The following is a 7,688-nucleotide window of genomic DNA, read 5'->3' as shown; positions in this document are numbered from 1 at the left end:
TGCTCAGTTATGCCTTTTGCACTGTTTTGTATGCATGTATTACTACATGACGTATTGGGTTGGATTTTCTGACTATTTCTCCTCTGTGATTTGTATATCTATGCAAGATTATATATCCTATATGTACGATATGTCATGTGTTTCTCTGTTTTCTCTGTCCTAACCTTATATATCAATAAAAGAGTTTGGATTAAAAAAAAATAAAATAAGATACAGGCAAAGATACAGCAATCTCATCTGGAAGTTAACCAATATATACAGCAAAAAGGCAGCAACAAACAAGAAAAAAAGCTCAGGAAATTGTACAGAAGCAGCAAGTTGAAGCTGCAAGAATCTAAAACACATCAAATTAGGTAAATGGTAAGTTACTTTAAAGTGGTTCAAAGACTCAAAGTTTTTTACATGCATTCTATGCATGGTAAAGGTAGAAAACTTTCTGTATGCAGCTCCCTCCCCCACCCCCCAATACTGACCTAATACTCACCTGAGCTTCCTCTCGATCCAGTGATGTGCATAAGAGCTGAGCTTCTCCTGGGTCTCTCATTCCTCATTGGCCTAAGACAGCAGCGGGAGCCATTGGCTCCTTCTACTGTTAATCACAGCCAGTAAACCAATGAGGAGAAAGTGGGGGGGAGGGACAGCCATGGCTCTGTGTGTCTTATGGACTCATAGAGCAGGGCTTAGAGCGAGCATGCACCAGAGCAAGCTGCTTGCTATTGGGGGCACTGTTTGAAGAGTAGGAGCCAGAAGCGCCGGTGGGGGACCTGAAAAGAGGAGGATCAGGGTTGCTCTGTGCAAAATCATTGCACGGAGCTGGTAAGTAAGACTTTTTTTTTAATGAACACTTAATGTCGCTTTAAGGGCATTAAAATCCATCAATCTTCAGTTTAGCATAATATACGTAAGAGTCATTATACTCCAGGCTGCCCAGATGTGAGGATCTGGCATCTGTCTAAAGTGGGGAAGAGTAGGATTATACAGAGAGCAAGTATTGGGGTACCATAGTTCAACCTATTGAGTGGGTTACAACAGGGTTGGAGTGGAGGGTTGGAGTGTGAACCTAAATGGTAGATAGCTAAGGGCAGCATATGAGCCTAAAAGAATTGCCCCTATAGTCACTGCAGGGTTGTGATTAGGGAGGGCCAATCTTTTGCCGTCCAAGGGCAGTAGTAGAGTGGAATGGACAAGGCGAGGTGTCCTTCTAAGTTAGTAAAAAACAATCTAGGGTAGTGGAACAGGGGTATTTAAAAAAAAAAACACAGACAATTTGGTGAATAGACCACCCACAAAGCTGTGTATTGGTAGCAGTCCTAGTATGCGAGGGGTGAAGCAGAAATAGGAGGGACTTATCCAAGTTTATATGGATCCCTGAGAATGAGCCAAAACATCTACAATATAAAGGCTCGTCTGCAAGAAGGAGGGCTTTTTGCCATTTTTAAAGAGGAACCATAATCATTGAAAAGAGTTGCAGGTATACAGTACACTTGAGAAGGAAGATCAGCTAACTGTAAATAATAAGGGCCCTTTCACACTGGGGCGGTTTGCAGGCGCTATTGCGCTAATAATAGCGCCTGCAAACCGACCCGAAAGTGCCGCTGCTTTGATTCCAGTGTGAAAGCCCCGAGGGCTTTCACACTGGAGCGGTGCGCTAGCAGGACTGGAAAAAATGTCCTGCTAGCAGCATCTTCGGAGCGGTGAAAGAGCTGAGTATATACCGCTCCTTCACCGCTCCTGGGACAGCGCGGCTATACTGTCGGCAAAGCGCCTCTGCAGAGGCGCTTTGCGGCGGTTTTTAACCCTTTCCCGGCCACTAGCAGGGGTAAAACTGCCCCGCTAGTGGCCGAATGCCGGCGGTAAAGTGCCGCTTACAATAGCGGCGCTTTACCGCCGACGCCGCCCCCGCGTGAAAGGGCCCTAATATCAAAATGTGGCAATGTTTTGAGAGGAAAAATATTTACAGAACAAGTAAACATCCTCCTAGTTCTATTCAATAGTTAACTATCTTGTATATAGTATACAGCAGCTCCCCAAGCAGAAGTTGGCAATCTGGGGGAAGGATGGATTCTCCACCCAATAAACCCCCCCCCCTTTGCTCAGTGGTATACAATGGAGATGTCACATTTAATGGCAGAATGGGCAAAAAGAAAAGAATCCCCATCCTTGTCACTTTACTTGACTAATAAGGAATTATTATATCTCCTTCTTAGGTACTATTTTGCTGCATGGTAAAATACCAACTCAGAGGCTAAATTCCTGGTGTCGTTACCTGCATCAAGTGATTTTCTAATCTCTTTTATAGTTACACCTTGCCTTTTGGTGTAGTTTGCAGATTTTTAAGTACATGTGGGCAGCCATATTTGCTCATTAAATCAATCATGGTTCCTGCTGATCATCTTATCTCACTAACATAACATAGTTTGTCTGCCAACAACTTTTTCAAGTCTCTAAAGACAAAAAACACCCATGAATGATTACTTTTAATTTGCCCTCTTACTTTACTTTATGGGCCAAGTCTGACAACTACAACCCCTGGCAAAAATTATGGAATCAATAGTCCCTGAGGATGTTCCTTCTGTTGTTTATTGTTGTAGAAAAAAAGCAGATCACAGACATGGCCAAAAACTAAAGGAATTTCAAATGGCAACTTTCTGGCTTTAAGAAACACTAAAAAAATCAAGAAAAATAATTGTGGTGGCCAGTAACAGTTAGTGCAGTTAGTGCATCTCCCTCCCTAATAATCGTCACGTCCAGAAAGTTGACCGAGGTCCTACTAATTTGATGCTCCGATTTAATGTTGTTAGAATTATTATTAAGCTCCTGTATAAATTCAATCACTGACTCCTCTGTACCCTCCCAAATAAATAGGAGGTCATCAATGAATCTTCGATAAAATAATAACTGAGGCCTTCTCTGGCTGAATACCTTCCTGTCTTCCCACTCAGCCATGAACAGGTTGGCGAGGCTGGGAGCAAATTTAGCTCCCATAGCCACGCCAACCTGTTGGGAATAGAAAACACCATCACACCAAAAATAATTATGGGACATGCAAAAATCTAATACATGCCCCAAAAATCTCTTCTGAACAGCCGGGATGTCCTCTCTTTTGCTTAATGCCCAATTAAGGGCCAACGCCGCATCTTTGTGTTGAATGATGGTGTATAGGGAGGCTACATCAGCCGTCACCATATACACCGATGAAAAAGTGTCTAATTTGACGTCATTTAATAGAGTCAGTAGATCCCCTGTGTCCTTTAAATATGCCTTAGTGGCCTTGACACTCGGTTGGAGAAACTTATCTAAAAATTCCCCCAACCTGGCTGTTATAGAGCCTATCCCATTCACAATCGGCCTCGGGGGTGGGCATTGAATATTCTTGTGTACCTTCGGTAAGGTGTAGATAACCGGGATTCTACAAGCACTGGGGATCAAATATCTTTTCTCTCTAGAATTTATTGCATCTAGTCTATATCCCCAATCCACTAGAGCTACCAATTGTGCTTTATATGCTTCCGTAGGGTCAGATGATAATTTCTTATATGTTGATCTATCTCCCACTAACTGCAGCAACTGATCCAAATAAAACTTTTTATCCAGTAACACCCCCCCCCCCTTATCAGCAGGTCGTATTATAAGATCCTTCTTTTTTTCTAGCGAGCTGATCCCTTCCCTGATATAATGGGGGTTGACACCCTTCCGTAAAGGAAGTTTATCAATATCGTTCAGTACTAGGCTTTTGAACACTTCTATAAAATGATTCCCTGGGTTCTGTGGATTGAAGATAGATTTGTTTTTTAAACCTGAATCTATCCTATTCAGTGGCACCCTGGCTTTAACTGAGGCTTCCACCGGATGGCTAAGGAAATGTTTCTTAATATTCATGGTTCTAATGAATTTGTGCGTGTCTATGTAGACATCGAACTTATTCATTTCCTTTTTTGGGGCACATTTTAATCCCAAGTTCAAAATGTTGAGCTCTTTATGATTGAGCTCAACACTACTGAGGTTGTATATCCCTATGTCTCTACATCCCTCGGTCTTTTCCTTGGATTTCCTGAATCTTCCCGCCCTACATCCCCTTCTTCTCCTCTGGGGGGCATGTTGTAATTGTGGGGGGGCACTTGTCTCCCTCCCCCGCTCTGGTAAGGGCCTCTGGGATTTCTCTTCGGTGTTCCCCCTCCCCTCCCTCGTTGTCCTAAAAAAGGACTGTAATCTAAACGATCTTCCCTTTCCAGTGGGGAGAATCTATTATACAGAGGGACATTATTATACCCCTCCTGATAATGTTGTGGTGGGGGATAACGTTGCCATTCACCATATCCCTGTGGGGTATTCCCTCTATATCCTCTAGGGGAAGAATATTCATTATACTGTCCCCGTGGGTATCCCCCTCTTCCTCTTGAGAGTGGTCTAGGGGATTGGTGATATCTCACTCCTCCCCTCCCTCGTGAAGGGGGTCTTGGGGACCGGTGATAGTCTCTTCTATACTGACCAGCCTCCATACTGCGCCCCCTCTCGCTAGATCTGGGGTTCATACCAGCATGACTTACTTTGCTTTTATTCCCTGCCTTTTTCTTATTATCACCTTTTGGTGGATTACTAGTACCCACTGCCGCACTGATGTTGGCAGCTGGGTCTTCAGTGTTAGAAATCAAGGATGCTTGCCATGCATAGATTTTATTGGTTTTAAAATCATTTAGATCCCGGTTAAATTTATTAACTTTCTTTTTTTGTGTCTCTCGATCAATTTTCTCTAACTTTTTCTTTATATTATTATTAAACTCATTCATTTGATTCGTATCTTTAATGGGTTCCAGTTTTTCTTGTAAGTCTCTGATTTTTTCATTTAACATACTTAATTTAATCTGTTTCCTTTTTAGGACAAGTCCCTGTAGTTCCCTACCTGCTTTATTAAAAAATTCAAGCCATTCGTTCATGAATGACTGATCATTAAAACCATCTTGGGGAGGTACCTCCCATCTTAAACTTCTAAAAATGAGGTTCTCTCTACGATAGTGTTCAAATGTGAACACATCCCACCATGTTTTTATTTGTTTTTCCAACAACCCATCAAGAGTTTTAAGTAATGCTGAAAAGTCTTCCTCATTCTCAATCATAGGTTGATCATTTGAGAAGACTGATTCGGGGTTAAGTTGTCTATTCTTTAAGAAGTTGAATGCATCCATGGCTGTGGGTGGTAAACACTATGATTACTATGAGCAGGCTGAAGTCCTCAATAATACATTTTTACAAAAAGGGTATAGAGTGGAAACACTGAGCAGGATCACCGAAGAGGTGGCTTCAACTTCCAGGGAGCTTTGTTTAAAAAAAGCCCTCAACAGGGTCAGAGGATACTCGACACCAATTTGGATTCATTTCAGGGTTTCACTGCCAATACAAAGAGGTCGAGAATATTTTTAAAAAACATTGGCACATTCTATGTAAAGATAGGCACTTGGGTGGGGTACTGCCGAATCAACCGAGATTCATATATAGGAGGGCTCCTAACTTTGGAGACCACGTTGTGAGAAAGATATTGGACCCACCAAGGCGGAATGCGTTTGGTTTTGATTTTAAGGGCTTCTACTGCTGTAGGAGGTGCATTTGCTGCCGAACAACAAGAGTGAACCACAGAGGAGTTACCAGTATAACCAATAGGGAAGGGGAATCCTTTGAAATCAGAGAATTCAGTACATGTAACTCCACGCATGTTGTGTATTTAATGTGGTGTCCGTGTGGCTTATTATATGTAGGGAGAACCAAGAGACTCTTGAGGATCAGGATCTCAGAGCATATGGCTAATATAAAAAATGGATATAGGTTCCATAGTGTCTCCCTATATTTTAAAGAAAAACATCAAAAGGACCCTTCACTTTTACAGTTCTGTGGGATAGATGTAGTCCACCCCTCTTGGAGGGGGTCTAACAGAGTTAGGGACCTATCCCGAAGGGAAACCAGATGGATATATCTTTTGAAGAGTCTGGCCCCAAAGGGATTGAACATAGAACTGGATCTAAACTGTTTTATCAATGATTTTTAATGTAAGGTTATCTCAGTTTTGGATGGTGCTTATTTTTTGTAGTCTCTTTTAGCCCCACCTTTTTAGGAGTTTTTTAGAGGTTTTTAGCAGTTTTAACAAAAAAAAATTTTTTAGGGATTTTTTAGGGTTCGAATATAGGAGACATCATTGTCATGATTAAATATTGATGTGATGCCCCCATGTGGGTATGAGTGAGGGGGAGGTGGTGAAGTTATATCATCATCAGTCCCCGACCCTGTTCACTCTACCTATATAAAAATATAATAATAGATAAAATAGAGATATATATAATATATTTCTTTTTATATCCCATGGCTTGACATATTTTTGATTATTATCATATAATATGCAGAGACTGACAGTTATAGAGACAGTTTAGGCTGTTTATTTTACTTATTTTTAATATATCGTTATGAGGATAAAATTTATTTTAGATCCATTCCTGAAAGGGTTGATATACAACCCCTGGCAAAAATTATGGAATCAATAGTCTCTGAGGATGTTCCTTCAGTTGTTTATTGTTGTAGAAAAAAAGCAGATCACAGACATGGCCAAAAACTAAAGGAATTTCAAATGGCAACTTTCTGGCTTTAAGAAACACTAAAAAAATCAAGAAAAATAATTGTGGTGGCCAGTAACAGTTAGATTTATAGAACAAGCACAGGGAATAAATTATGGAATCACTCAATTCTGAGGAAAAAATTATGGAATCACCCTGTAAATTTTCATTACAAACACTAACACCTGTAACAGATTAAATCTGCTTGTTAGTATGTAGGTAAAGAGGGTAAATCATCATGCAGTGTTGCACAAGATGTTGGTTGTTCACAGTCGGCTGTGTCTAAAACATGGACCAAATACAAACAACATGGGAAAGTGGTTAAAGGCAAGCATACTGCTAGACCAAGGAAGACATCAAAGCGTCAAGACAGAAAACTTAAAGCAATATGCCTTGAAAACAGAAAATGTACAACAAAACAAATGAGGAACAAATGGGAGGAAAATGGAGTCAACATCTGTGACCGAACTGTAAGAAACCGCCTAAAGGAAATGAGATTTACATACAGAAAAGCTAAAAGAAAGCCATCTCTAACACCTAAACACAAAAAAACAAGGTTACAATGAGCTAAGGAAAGGCAATCGTGGACTGTGGATGATTGGATGAAAGTCATATTCAGTGATGAATCTCGAATCTGCATTGGGCAAGGTGATGATGCTGGAACTTTTGTTTGGTGCCGTTCCAATGAGATTTATGCAGACGACTGTCTGAAGAAAACATGCAAATTTCCACAGTCAATTATGATATGGGGCTGCATGTCAGGTAAAGGCACTGGGGAGATGGCTGTCATTAAATCTTCAAGAAATGCAAAGGTTTACATTGAAATTTTGGACACTTTTCTTATCCCATCTATTGAAAGGATGTTTGGGGATGATGAAATCAATTATCAAGATGATAATGCATCTTGCCATAGAGCAAAAACTGTGAAAAAAATCCTTGAAGAAAGACACATAAGGTCAATGTCATGGCCTGCAAACAGTCCGGATCTCAATCCAATTGAAAATCTGTGGTGGAAGTTAAAGAAAATGGTCCATGACAAGGCTCCAACCTGCAAAGATGATTTGGCAACAGCAATCAGAGAAGGCTGGAGCC

Source organism: Aquarana catesbeiana, linkage group LG01 (assembly GCF_042186555.1).
Source record: "Aquarana catesbeiana isolate 2022-GZ linkage group LG01, ASM4218655v1, whole genome shotgun sequence".
Taxonomy (NCBI): domain Eukaryota; kingdom Metazoa; phylum Chordata; class Amphibia; order Anura; family Ranidae; genus Aquarana; species Aquarana catesbeiana.
This window is presented reverse-complemented; position numbering follows the sequence as displayed.